This window comes from Rhipicephalus sanguineus, chromosome 7, assembly GCF_013339695.2.
Source record: "Rhipicephalus sanguineus isolate Rsan-2018 chromosome 7, BIME_Rsan_1.4, whole genome shotgun sequence".
NCBI lineage: Eukaryota > Metazoa > Arthropoda > Arachnida > Ixodida > Ixodidae > Rhipicephalus > Rhipicephalus sanguineus.
In genome coordinates, this window is record NC_051182.1 from 122,689,157 (window position 1) to 122,704,075 (window position 14,919).

Genomic DNA, 14,919 nt, shown 5'->3' on the forward strand with positions numbered 1-14,919 from the left:
CTCGTATAGTGCCTTCACGAGACTGTCGCGGACATTTCGTCGGTCCCGAAGACTTAAGTCTTGGATTGGTACCAGAGGGTCAAGCTCGTCGTTGGCGCAAATAATAGCTGAATTCTGAGATAAAAGAAAATCGGCAGATCCCACGTACCGTGGGAGTCGATGTTATCTGAAGCATGTGGCTGGAAGGTGGCTGTGGCGTAATTTTTTTTTACTCTTCGCAGCACTATCTACACTCACCAGAAACACCAGTCCAGGCAAAGATCGCATTATCAACAAGCATCTTCGGAACCTTCCGCAGCAGGCCACCGAAGCCCTACTCTAGTATTTCAACAAATGCTGGGAAAGCGGAGAAATACCGGCTACGTGGAAACACTCGGAGATCACCATGATCCCCAAACCCAAAAAGCCCTTCAGCATCGAGAACCTGCGACCAATTTCCCTTACCTCGTGCGTAGGGAAACTATTCGAGCACATGGTACACAACCGGCTAACTCCGTACCTCGAAGACAAGGGATATTTTCCAAACACAATGTTCGGATTCAGGCAACACCTAACAACGCAAGACATCTTCCTTCTGCTCAAGGAAGACCTTATCGATCATCTGAGCACCAAAAGCAAATCTTCAATTGTGCCCATCGATTTAAAGGGAGCTTTTGACAACGTCAGTCACGACGCTATTCTCTGCAATCTCGAACACCTGGACTGCGGGTCACGGATATACAACTACGTGAGCAATTTTCTCACGCATCGCACGGCCACAGTGCGCATATACAACCTCCGCAGTGACACTTTCCGACTACCGAGCAGAGGTACTCCGCAGGGTTCGGTCATTTCGCCGTTGCTCTTCAACGTTGCCTTGATCAAACTACCCAGCCTCCTCGACGCTATACCAGACCTACGACATGCTTTTTATGCAGACGACATCACGTTATGGACAAGGGCCTCAAATACCGGAACGCAAGAAATGCGCCTACAAGAAGCCATAGATACCATCGAGAGGTATTTACGAAAATGCGGCCTCCGATGCGCTCCCGAAAAGTCGGAACATCTCATCCTGAAGCCTAGAACGAGAGGACTGCCAGCCGCCTACAACGAACCCGATCCCAGCGTCACCCTCAACGGAAAGCCCATCCCAAAAGTGGAAACTTTACGCGTGCTGGGGCTCCACATCCACAAAGATGGGTCCGGAGCGGCCACACTCCCTCGAATACAGCGCACGCTATCGCAGCTAACGCATCTAGTCAGGAGAATTGCGAACCATAGACGCGGCCTTAAAGAACAAGACACGCTACGTGTGATGCAAGCTCTCCTCAGCAGTCGAATAACCTATGGCACTCCCTATCTCGCGCTGAAGAATGCAGAGGTGGAGAAGCTCAACATCCTAATACGTAAGGCCACCAAAATCGCTTTGGGGCTCCCATTCACGGCTTCCACTGCGAAACTTCTCAAGATGGGCGTACACAACACCTGGCAGGAACTAGCCGAAGCGCACAAGGCTAGTCAACTAGAACGGCTAAAGCTATCGCCTACTGGAAGATCAGTGCTTCAACGGCTGAACTACGGCGAAACTTTTGTAGCCGACACAGCCACGGACCGAAAAGAAAGAATTCCGCCAAACATGCGCGAATCTCTCTGCATTGCACGGATCCCGCGCAACATGCACCCTACGCATCACAAGCAAGGAAGACAGGCCCGAGTGAATGTTCTACGGCGAAATCACAGCCATGATCCGGACGCCAGATATACAGACGCAGCCAAATATCGCGACAGAAACGCCTACGCTTTGAGCATCGTAGATTCTCGGGGCGTAGAGCTCGCATCTGCCACAATTCACGCCCGAAACCCAGAAGCTGCAGAAGAGACGGCAATCGCATTAGCAACCACCACGTGCTTGGATGCAGCTGTCGTCTTCACAGATTCGCAAGCAGCCATACGAAACTACACCAAAGGTCGTGTGTCTGTTCAAGCACTGAAGATATTGAAGCGCCGAAGCACTCCGATGCCGTACACATGTGTGGCATGGGTTCCTGGGCACGAGGGGCTGGAGGGGAACGAGGCGGCCCACGCCGCAGCCCGCGATCACCTCTTCCGGGCTATCCTCTCCCACTCTCCAGACGCCGGGACTGCGTCCGCGGAGGCTGAGCCCGTACCCATCACATACTCTGCAATACTGCAACATCAAAGGCTAGAACGCAGAGAGTACCCCCAACCACATTCAAAGCTCAACAAAGAGGACAGCACCATACTCAGAAGACTGCAGAGCAACACTTACACCCACGGTATACTGATGCACAGAGTGAACCCAACGTTGCATGACTACCTCTGCCCAATTTGCGGCGTACCTGACACCTTGGCCCACATGATCCTCGCGTGCCCGTGCAGCATACAGACAGACACAACGCCTTCGCCGAATGCCAGTAACGCCACTCAAGAAAACGAGGACCTTCTCGAAACGTGGGAGGCCAAGCTCGCCTCAGAGGACCTGGACCAACAACGACGTCTCGTCGCCAGGGCCAAAGAGGCAGCGAAGGTCAGAGGGTTCCTGGAATGAGGAGACCTCCCACCTAGGGTAGACGCGGGACTAGCACCGCGACACCGTTTCGTACAATAAACGTTTATTCCTCCTGCTCCTGGGCGAAATATTACAAAATGACGCTGGAGATCTGTATAAATTTTATACGCGTACATATGTGTTGAAGAGCCGCATATGTCTTATATAACCAGTTGTTTACAGTTGGGTAACGCTGCCAACGGCAACGTGGGTTTTACCAACACCAGAAGCGGTGAGCTGATATATAGTGCTTATACTTGTCCCTTATGATGGAGAACGCACTCACGTTTCATAAACCCGTGTGCCTGAGTGGAAGAAGTTCTTGACAGGGTCATCACCGTGATCAGTGAAAGCCAGCACCTGGTCATGACTTTTTATCGGATCAGGTCGGGATCGCGGTAACGAGGGTCCATGTGTAGTGAAGTATGAGATATAGTACAGCTATTGGAAATCGTGGATGCCTCGGTCATTTCGTCGACGAATTGTCTGTCGATAGAGCCAGCGACATGTCGGAATCTGAAGTCACCCGTCGTGTTGGTGAGGTATAGGCCATCGAGGCTGGTAGGCCGCGATAGTGCTACGTAGACCAACATCAGTGGAGGGCGCTTGTCGTAATCGTAGACTATCTGGGCGTATGTGGCTTACGTAGCCTAGTATGCAAAGCGGCTGTCAATCAATCTGGCATCATCATCGGTCAGCATGAGGCCATCGCCCAGCCTCGTAGAAAATGAAGAGGACACTGCGTTGTTCTGGCGGACTAAGTGCACTTTACGGCGCGATTATGTGAATATCATACGTACCTTTCGTTAATGTATTCCTCGGCAGTCGAGCAATGCTTCAATAAAGCTTGCTGAATCATAGGAATACAAATGTAATATTTATTAGACTGCTATAAAAGCGGAGCCAACACTAGAACCACAGATGTTAATATGATATGACGCCTGTATCGTAGGAGTACATATGTAGTGTATTTTGCTTTATTGTAAATTTATATAGCAAGCACCACAACCACAACTGACGTCGCACGGACATTACGCCACCATAGGCTTTTTTTTCCAAACCAGTTTACAGATCTGGCGCGGCTCTGTGGTAGAATACCTGATTGCCATGCAGAATGCTTGGGTTCGATGCCTGCTGGGATCCTAATTTTCATTCTGTCCATTCGTCGGGTCAACGCTTCCGATGTCGGTTTTTCTTAACGCTCTCGCATTTAATGTCTGTTCTCGCCATTCCTGGGTAGATATAAACTGTCAATCACCTGTGGCGCATACCCGTGCACCGCCGCCCGTGGTAAACGGGTATGTGCCACACGCGTCTGGAGGAAAGTGTTTGACGACGTACTAGACAGGATTTTCACGTTATTGATGTCATTACCTGACAGACATATCCGTCAAATCCTCTTACCCTCCCATGCCAATTTCGGTGTACACCAAGTTATGAAGGCGATCATGAGAGCCACCAGAACTAGGCAGATAGATAGATAGATAGATAGATAGATAGATAGATAGATAGATAGATAGATAGATAGATAGATAGATAGATAGATAGATAGATAGATAGATAGAAACGTTCAAAATGCCAAAGGTTCGCTAAGAAATGCGTCGCAATAAAAAATTTAGATATCTGGACTATAACAAAGAATGAGCAAATATTTGGGCAACTGAAAGACCAGAATATAACGGAAGCTCTCTGGCCAGGAGGAAACAGATTAAGAGCAGGGATCCGGACACTGACGAAAATTATTTAAATAAACACATGTATTAACGCACTGTGAACATGGCTCCCGTGGGGGAGCCGAAACGTCAATAGATTCGTGTTTTTCAATAAATTTTAGTTCGTGTCCGCACCCTTCCTTTTGAGCAAGTTCGTTACACATGTCATAATCTAACAGCGTGGAAATAGCACAGACAAAGAAGAATAACTAACACAACAGAGGAGGCTTCATCTGCTGTTTCAGTTCCTCTTCTTCTCCTGTGTCGCCACACTGTTACTCTTACTACATGAAATATGCCGACAACTGCTACTGTCAGCCATTGATTTTCTTTTGCTGAATTTTCACTAGTGTTTTTCAATAAAACTTGACAATATTTCATTACTTAATTATTCGTTCGTTAATTCTGTCAGAGAATGAATATCACAAGTCAGGTAATAGCTATCTGCACTAGCTATCATTGTATAACGGACACACCAACTTACCTGTTCTCTTTGTACACAACGTTTATATATTTTAGCTAACATTATATGAGTAAAGAAAATCATGTTTCACCCCCTCCATAATGCGTTTGGCCGGAGGGTATTAGGAAATAAATAAATAAATAAATAAATAAATAAATAAATAAATAAATAAATAAATAAATAAATAGTTCATTTCGTTCCAAATGTGCAAAGTTTCCACTATCAGATCTATTCGGAAAAACTCGGACTGCGGCTTTAACACTGGAGAGCACGGTACTCAGGCACAGACAGCAGTGAGGGGTAGAGCGAGAGGAATTTTTCGTCGAGTGTGCTCCACTACGCCGAACTGCATCTGTTTCTTAGCTTTTGGCATTTTGCGCAATGCTTTGCGATCTACATTCCTTTATTTGTATATTTATTATTTAGTTCCAGCTGAAGAATGCACTCGTGCATGCGAATGGGAATAGTTTCGCGAGTTGGCCGCTTTTAGACGTTTACCGCTGCGGACAACCTTGAACAGCTTTGAAAAAAAAAAAAAAACAAGTTAGGATGAACGCTGGCATTATGTTCGCAACGATGAGCGCGGCAAAAGAGACAAACTTGGTACAAATACTGAAAAAAAAAAAGTAGTAAAGATCGTTCTCTGCCCTATACTAAGTTCTGTAAAAGGTCATCACGGTCTCTCGCATCTTCTAGTCTACAGACTTTTCGGGTGCTTTTAGTTGCGCTGCACTTAAGCGCTAGCAGTAATAGGGAGTGATTTATTGTTATTCACTCATGCAGTTGAACGGCGAGAAAGAAATCGAAGCGCTAGTGTTCTCTCGAAATCAGGTTTTTATCGCTCAACATCAACGCATGTTCTGGTTTGTTCAAAAGGACTGCTTGGTGGACTTCATTCAGTCAATTGCTGTACGGTGGCTGGGATTTAGGACACTAATCTAGGCACTAATATAAAATAACCTTTGCCATATGCATAGACGCGGTTCCCTTGAGGCATGTCGGATAATATAAATAAAACAGAAAAACTTAATATTGTGTTATCTTTCCAGTAGTGATGCAGAACTATCGGTAAACTGACTATCGATAGTATCGATAGTTTTTTGGAAACTATCGATGGTGTAAACAAACTATCGATAGTGCTACTATCGACAAAGTATCGATAGTGCAATCGGTAGTGCCATCGTTAATATTACTAGCGATATTACTGCCACGCGTGTTTATATCTTTGTTTTGACGTATTCGTGTTCAGTCACCCACAAAGACTGTTAGCAACGTTTCACGCAGACCGTGCCGCAATGTTTGAGAAGCTTCACAATTGTTTTATATCATTCTGTTAAGACTACGCGCCGAACGCGAATAGTCAAGTTTATTCGACAGCTTACGCGAGCACCAGCGATAACACTGGAAGGTTTGATGACTGAGGTATAAAGGACGACGCGTACCACCGATGATCAGATTACTCAACGGCTGACTACTGCTCCCGCCACTATCAGTGCGCAGCATGTATCGCTTGTATTTTGAGTTTTGATTTTCTGGACACAAGTTCGCCGAAATAAAGAGTTCTGTATTTCCCAGTCTTGCTGCAGCATTTTCCACCGTCACAACCACGTGACAATCGTATCGATAGTGGTGTGAATATTGATGACGTTGCTGGCCGGCCATATTGCCAAAATATTTGCGATAGCCTACTACCAGATTCGCTTAATTTATGAGCAATTTTTGGCAGAGAAATAATTATTTCCGCTGTGAAAATGGCGGAATATATTCACCAATAAACTCGTATCCAAAAGCAACCAGGTACACCTTAAAATTAACTTCCTGATATTTTTTTATTTTGAAATCATAAAATGCAATATCAGTTTGAAGCCGCGCAGTCCACCACATCTAAAGGCTTCCTTTCCGCTACAGCTGAACAGTTTGATCTACTTTATGATCATGTTTTTGGACATTCAAGGACTTACTTCGTCGTCACTTTTTTCCATCATCATCATCCGCATCTTCTCTGCACTCTCTATACTACCACTCTCCCCTTTCCTACTGCTGAGTAGCAGGCAAGAACATTGATTCAGCCCGACCTCTCAGCTTTTCTGCCATAATAAACCTTTTCTCTCTCTCTTTATGATCATGTGTCAGCAAAGCACTCTGGTGAAGAACACAACCATGTCAACTTTCTTGCCTTCAGCCTGCTCCTACGGCTACACTATGTACCACGCGCGCGGGGAACCAAGTTTATTCTGCAATGAGTCCGCGCTGTTGATTTTATACTATCGATAGTACCATCGAATTTCTTACTATCGATAGCGGTATCGATAGTATTTTTCACTATCGATAGTCCGATAGTGACTCAGCTATCGATAGTATCGATAGTACCATCGATAGTTCTGCATCACTACTTTCCAGACCTTTTTATTTGCAAGATGACATATCTTTTCATGTAAATGTCTTTAATGAAAGGCTGGTGACTGTGAGTGTGTGGGTTATTCCTCTTCTTTGATGCTGTGTTTTAAGATGTCAATACCAAGCACAACGATGGGAAAATTGAGCCTCTATGAGCAATTGTGGCCACTTTTCTCTGCAAGCAAAAGGACAGGCCACCAGAAAGTCGCAGTGAACAAATTTTCGTACAGCTGACATGGACATGTTCATGAGCCATATATTTTTACATCGAAGCACTTGAACGACTTCGCATTCAAATCACGCATCGACGAGCGACAAATAAATCGCCATGGTTCTTAATTCATACGTCAACGATAAGCAGATATATCTCTCAAGAAAGAAAGTTCGACAACATTATTGCCCAATACACCTCGTCTGTAGCGTTCTTATGGAATTTCTTCCACTCTGCCTCGCACTCTTAATGGAGCTTCTCGGGATTTATGGGAAACATTTGCCCAGATCACATTTTTTTGGAGGTAGTTGCTAGTGCTTCATAGGCTGGTCATGACAAAACAGCGTATTCGATTTACAAATGCAGACTGCTCCAGCACCCAATCTGACAGTGAAGTTTTGCGAGTCTGTTCCTTTGTCGTCTCGATTTTCACGTTCGCCGCATTTCTGTTTCATGTGTTTCTTCACTCGTGTGCGAGCGAGTGCGCGAGTGAGCTTTTTTATCAGTGGAGGCGATTTTAGGAAGAAAACTGTGCAGGCATGTTTCATTTCTCTTATATTTACTCAGCATAATTTTGCCCCCCAAGACAAGACCACTTGCGTAAGAAATGAACGTCATGCCATATTTGCACTTTCGAAACAACGGTCTTTCATATGTACTACAGGATTTATTTTCGGGCCTACTCTGGCCCCTTTGATGAGACATTTGCGTCATGCGCGAGCGAAAGAGCGGGATCTTTGAGAGTGTGTCTCCTTAGTTGGTCGATATAGTAAATAATGACAATATATAAATGCACTATAGCAATAGTCACTCAATCGGACCCGCCAGAGTAACAGCTTCGCTAGCTATTCAGAGCCCTTCCAGTAGCGGAAGTGCTCTAGATTTTCCTTTTTAACACGAAAGTGCTTTATGCCGGGGTCCACCGAGGTTTTCATGACGTATTTCCGCCACGGAAATACGTCAGCAAAACGACCGCCATCAAATGGCAAAAATAAATTTGGTGACATCAAGCATTGAAATGAAAGCACGAAATTCTGGCCAGCTGTTGAGGAACACTGTACCATTTACTACCTTTTGAAGACGAAATCTTGAAGGCGTGGATGCCATCAAAAGCACCAAAGCGTAATACTACGTTGAAAGTGGCAAAGCATGCTGATTGCTTGTGTTTGAAAGCACTACCTTGCGCTACATTTTCGTCAAACGAAATGCTCAAAGGTATGAAGTGAACCCCCACACAAAGTTCGGGCCCGCCTTCAACCCAGCTGCGTGTCACGCAAATTATGTTCGTAAAATGAAATAGGTGGGCATCACACCACAGAATACACGCAGTTAGTGCATTACTCGCGCATTTTCACTCGGCTCCTAGTTTTTCTGTTTGAATCGCAGTTATCCACTCACGGCGAAGCTGAAAACACCGCACCGGCACTATTGGCGTGGTGCGTCGTGATCATCGCAGACAGCTCTAATATCCTCCTGTTGCGCTGCTTGTTTGGCATCCAAAGACGACGCAGTAGTGCCCAGACGAGCTCTTATACGCGGAAGCGGCGTGAACGGGTAGTTTTTCGCAATTTAAAGCCTCAGAACAGCAGCTTGCCCGGTTTACATAGCGCAAGCAATGAGCGCTTTGGCACCGCGGCCAGCCCGGCGTCTGGGTGCGAGAGTATCCACTCCTCTCGCCAGCAGCCTGTGTGCGAGACTGGCGTGCTCTGGTATATAACGGGGTGGTGACATGTGTGCCGCCAGGCTCGAAAAACAAAACAAAAAGACGCACCGTTGCTGCGACCGTCCTATTCGGCGCGTTTCCAATTGAAGTGTAATTTCGTTTAACCAGGCGCTGGTTTAACACACTGCGAGGTGGTGGCTTCAGCACAAGCCTCGCTCATAGCGTCCATCCATATCGAAAAGTAGCTCTCGGACGCTCGCCTGGTTGTCGCACCGCGTACCTCGCTCGCCCTGTGAGAATTAACTGCCACGCTAGAGGGAACACACCACGCGCGTAGCGTTTGTCATCGCGTTTCACGACGCTTTGCAGGAGTGCATACCGAGTATCAGTGTTTATTATGTGCTTGTTGATGCCATATTTGCGCGGGATTTACCATATGCGGTATCCACGTATATGTTAAGAGCTTCAGCTACCACAAGGGTTAAATCATGATCATGAGCGTTACTCGTCGGTACGCAGATGTGCCACTAGGCGTCAACGTGAGTACGTCCACATCAGGCGGTGCTACATCTGCCAAACAACAATAGACGTTATACAGGCTCTGATATACCAATGCACTAAAGCAATCAACTACTTCTGTGACGACACGTTTCACATTCGTGTTATACCGATTCGTATGACACAGGGATCAACCATTTTTTCTATTCACTTACAAGCGCGGCTTTGGGGCGTGAACCGTCTTGCTTGTTTCAACTACACCGAAGTTTAACGACGGCACGGGGGGCTCGTGATTGCTTGTTCCCATGGAGACCCAGATAACTTCACCTTGCAGGTGCTGTCAGACTGTTTCAGCCTGTGTTCCTGCAGCCAATGGTAGAACCAGTCAGACTTCGTCTAAACCATTGTGAAAAATCGTGAAACGGCGCGCTTGACTGATCAAAGGGCTCCCTTGGCTACGATTGTGTAGGCACGCGCATTCAAGCACCGTGTTTGGTGAAAAACAGATTGGCTCGCTTAGTTGAAGTAGAACACGGGGTTTACGGTACTAGCCAAGCGATATCAGCGGAATGTAGGAATGAAATTGAACCCGCATAAGACTACGAACTACTCTCTGTCGGCAACTTCGTTTCGAATCTCTTTGCATTGAACGGCAGCGGATTCGCACGCCAAGTAGCTCTTGAGGCCGGCTGATACTTCAGTCTGCTGGCAGCGTGAACGCTCCAATGTTCGCCATCTGACTTGCTCAGAATCTCTACCACATGAAAGGGCACTTACGAGAAACGCGAATATAAGACTTTATGGGAGGTCGCAACGACATCCAACAAAAGCTGTCTCGCGTTTGATGTTTTACTTGATCGCAATGTGTCCAATAAATGACACGTTACTGGTTATCACTCCATTTTCCTTGTTATGCAAGAACATATTTTGCAGTCTTCTGCGTGAGCACGATGCCGCATACAGCATTGAATCGAATTGCAAGACGCTTATTGCAATGGGAAAGGGATGAGGAAGCAGGTGGGTAGTAAAAAATCTTTGAAGCTCTTCCTTTTCATTCCGCCTCTTCTATGGATTATCGTTGCAATTGCTGGCAAGCTTTTTCAAGCTATAACTCGCAGATTTGGGTGACAGGTCGTAAGCGATAAACTCGGCGCCAGTGAGCGTAGAAAAGTGCCGCTCTCGATGGCGCACCGGTAACATGCGCAACTGTGCGCGCCATTTTCCAGTAATTGATGCTCTCTCCATCACGGGCTTGTCGGCGATCAGCCCCTTGCTTATATGAAATTGTGATCTTTCATCGAGGTCTTATGTCATTTCACGTCGTCACACTTTGTTGTTGCTTGGATACGAACGACTTGACTGTCGTTGGTGCCTGTAGCAACTGAAGTGTTGCGCTGCTAAGCACGTGGATGAAGGCCCAATTGCCGGCATGGAGGAAGGAAATAGCATTGCGCAATGCGGAAGAAGAAAGAAAGAAAGAAAGAAAGAAAGAAAGAAAGAAAGAAAGAAAGAAAGAAAGAAAGAAAGAAAGAAAGAAAAGATGTACTTTGAGAATGCGCACGCCAAGCTTCGCTTGCCGCCATTTTACCGAAAAAGCAAGGGCGCCTTCCTTTTTTTTTTTTTTTTTTTGAAGCGGTCTGAAGGATCTCGGCTGTTACAAAAGCGAAGTCCGAAACTCAATTTCCTTCCGCGGCAAAGCTTTGTTCGCCCGTCCGCGAACTACGTCGTCACCTGCAGATAGGCCGCGCTGTCGAAGACACTCTTCGTTATGAAAGCAAGCAAATGCTCTTACCCTCCCTGCTCGAGCGTTTCATCGTGTCCCACACGCGTTTTTGATATGATGGGAGGAAGCGACGCGTAGGGTGCCAGAACGCGGTGTGCGTGAAACTTAATTTGCCTTTCCTGTCCAATCCTTTGTGGCCTGCTGAAACCCTGCCTTGACGCGAACAAGGGTCCTAATATATATTTAGCGAATTTCCAACTGAACTTTGAATGTTCGGACACACATTTGTAATGGCACGCCACTCCCAGAAATCAGGACACCCTAAAGTGATAACTGCTCAGCTAACAAGATAAAAGTCTCAATTACATTAAAGACTGAAAACTCGTACAGAATATATCACCTTTCGCTATCACATGCTACACCTAGATAGCATAGTCCTTTCTCAACAGTCTATATGCTATATTCGTTTCGTCCCTTGTTTCAGAAGTCTTTTGGGCTAAAGAAGAAATCATGGATCACCAAGTGGCCCTAATATGCACATCGCTTAGCGATGATGATTGCGGACTGACTTTTACAGTTGCATGATGGCGTGGACACCAGGTGAGCCTCAGTAAGGAGTTCTTGTTTTTTGACTGCATTTAGAGAACTGGCAAGTAGATTTATTCATACTATAATGGCGACAGTAACGATTTACAAACCTATTACAACGGTGATTTAGGATAGACAACAGGTGCTTATCTAGAGTGACGGAAGGGTTACCGAGGAATAGTAAATGCAGCTGATGATGGCCGCGAATAAGATGGAGCGACAAAAGGAAGTTCGCAGGCATAAAATCGAGTCAATTCTCAAGATAAAGATTTACCTGGCGTTAATTGGGAGATTCCTTCATCCTACAGTGGACCTGTCTAAATTGAAAATGGTTATGATTACGCTCATCTTCGTGTCATTCCACCTAAGCGCAACAAAAGCAGCAAACCGCAAACCCTTTCGAAGTATCTCGCTCCTCTGAAACTTCAGAAAAATAGCAAAGGTAAACCTTTCTTTTCTTTTACACATACATATGAGCGTTGCCGACGTAGCTGCCGACGTAGCACGTCGGCAGGTGGTCTTTAAGGTGTCCCTTTAAGGGTAACTGACTGGATTCCAAGCGATGGCAAACGCGTGAGGGGGAGACAGAACATTAGGTGGGTAGATGAGATTAAGAAGTTTGTAGGAATAACGTGGCAGCAGAAAACACAGGACCGGGTAGATTGGCGGAACATGGGAGAGGCCTTTGCCCTGCAGTGGGCGTAGACAGGCCGCTGCTGCTGATTATGATGATGATGATGATGATGATGAGCGTTGCGTGGTTTCGGCGATCAATACAGAGCCATCCCTTTGATGCTCATTTTCTGTTCGCGTAATACGGTATTCCTGCGCAGTACGACAAGTGCGGAAGCAAGGCGTTTCTCATTCTAATTCTCGATCCTTACCGAATGAAAACACGAGACAGCTAAAAATTTCACACACCACATGTACAGAAACGCGCGCTATATTACCTGCAATCAGGTGACATACACTCGGAACACAAAGAGCACACAGCGACCGCTGAAACGACAAGGTGATAATCTGTTTCCGGCTTCTTCAAAGGAACTAGCCACTCGTCCCAAGCAGGCATGAACAGTCGGCCACGGTGTCGTGCGTATAGTGAACGGCTATAGCCTCTCGAGGCATTACCGGATGCTCAGAGGGGAAGTACGTTCCAAGGCAACGAGGAAGCCGTGTCATACCACCGCAACGACTTCACCAGAACATGCAGCGCTCGTGATCTATATTCCACCCTACTTATCCTGTAATCACTATGTCATTTATTATGGGTATTTTTTATATTAAAAAGTGATGCAATAATTTGTTTCGCCTGTTTCCGCTCTCGTTGTAAAATGCAATGAAAATAACGGAATATTTACAAGATTCAAAGGCGCGTGGAGCAGTTATACAAGGGTCAGTCAGAAAGTTCTCGTAATGGTGGTTCAGCGTACTAATGTTAGGACCAACGTCAATGCTTACTTAAAGGGACACTAAAGAGCAAAACGATTTTTCTCGCATTAGTAAAGTAGTCTTCCACGATACCAAAAACACCACGCTTTCTGTGCGAAGACGCTTAATAAGCGAGAAAACGCGCAAAAAGAAAATACAGGTGGCGACGCCACCTTGGAATTCCCGCGCCATTTGCCGTGACGTCACACATTTTTGACGGCGCCTGCTTGGGCCTACGTAGTCCCTAATGGGTTAAATCGAAGTACATTGTCCTCTGAGGGAGCCAGAGACTTGACATAACGAGTTTGTGGAGATTTCGTTGAGCCAGTGGCGCCAAAATACGTTAAATGCTCTTTCAAATCTTTTACGTAACGAATTACAAAGTTCGGCGCGAAATTTAAAAATGAAATTTTGAACTTGGTTTTCTCCTCTAATATAAACCTGTGGTGGTGAAATAAACATAAACTACACAAGAGTTCTCCGAGCACACTTTATCAATCTAAACCAATTCATTGTTTCTCTTTAGTGTCCATTTAAAGACCTTAGAATGACCGTTGAGCGCACACATTGTTGTAAGCAGCGGTAGAAGACTTCTTTCAAAACCTGTTGGAAACTTAGCCGTCGCATTTGCTTCGACGTATTCCATGGCTGCAAACAGTGTCCCCGTGAGGCCAATTTTCAGGGTAGAGAACAGCCAACAATCACTTGGAGATGCGGAGAGCACGGCGATTTAGGGACGACAGGAATGTTATATTCGGCGAGGAATCCGTTCACAACAAGCGATCTGTGGTTTCGCGAGCTTCGAGCGAATGCGACGGCTAAGGCCTGACAGTCCTCGAAGGAAGCCTTGTACCTCTGCTTCCTGCAACTGCAGGAGCTTTGGAGCAAGTAGTCTGTGTTTCAAATCAGTCCTGCCAAATCCCGCAAGGTGGCGCATGCGTTCGAAAGGGAAACTGACATCCTCTCGTATGTAGCACGAAGCCACAAGTAAAACTATACGGATTTTTCGGAAAAAAAGCCTCCTATTTGCCGAAAAATTCTTCTTGGATCGGGTATCGAACCCGGGACCAACGACTTTCTGGAGTGGTTGCTCTACCACTTGAGCTAACCAGGAAGCTAGCAATTGGCTGCACGAGGAAGAATTCATCGACATCTCCTAGCACATGGACACAGACTATTGCAAATAATTTCGGCAGAATCCCACAAGGTGGCGAAAGGGCACGAAATGAAAATGGACAACCACCTGAACCACCCGTGTGGTTGTTCATTTGCCTAACGTATAGTGTGTGAGCACACAAAGGTCCTACTTCATAAGTGATTAAGTAAGCACTGCCACAGGTGAGGGCGCTCCAGCTCATCTCAGCAAGCGGACCGCAGTCACGAAATTCCGTCGCCCGCAACGGACGGGACAGTAATCAAGGTTGTAGTCGAGCGAGGGAGAGTTTGAATGGGATATCAGCTAACGTTGCCATTTCAAAGAAGGCCTTTCTCATACCTCATACATAGGTCATTTCTGAAGTGGGTTCGACGTCAGGTTACGAGAATCATGTCTACACTGATCTACAGAATGACTGACACTCCATATCCATATTGCATGGGTATATTGTTTTTTAACACGTGGTGACCGCATGGGGTGTCTCATGAAGCGAATGCTTGAGAAAAGTCGCCTCTGTATATTATATATA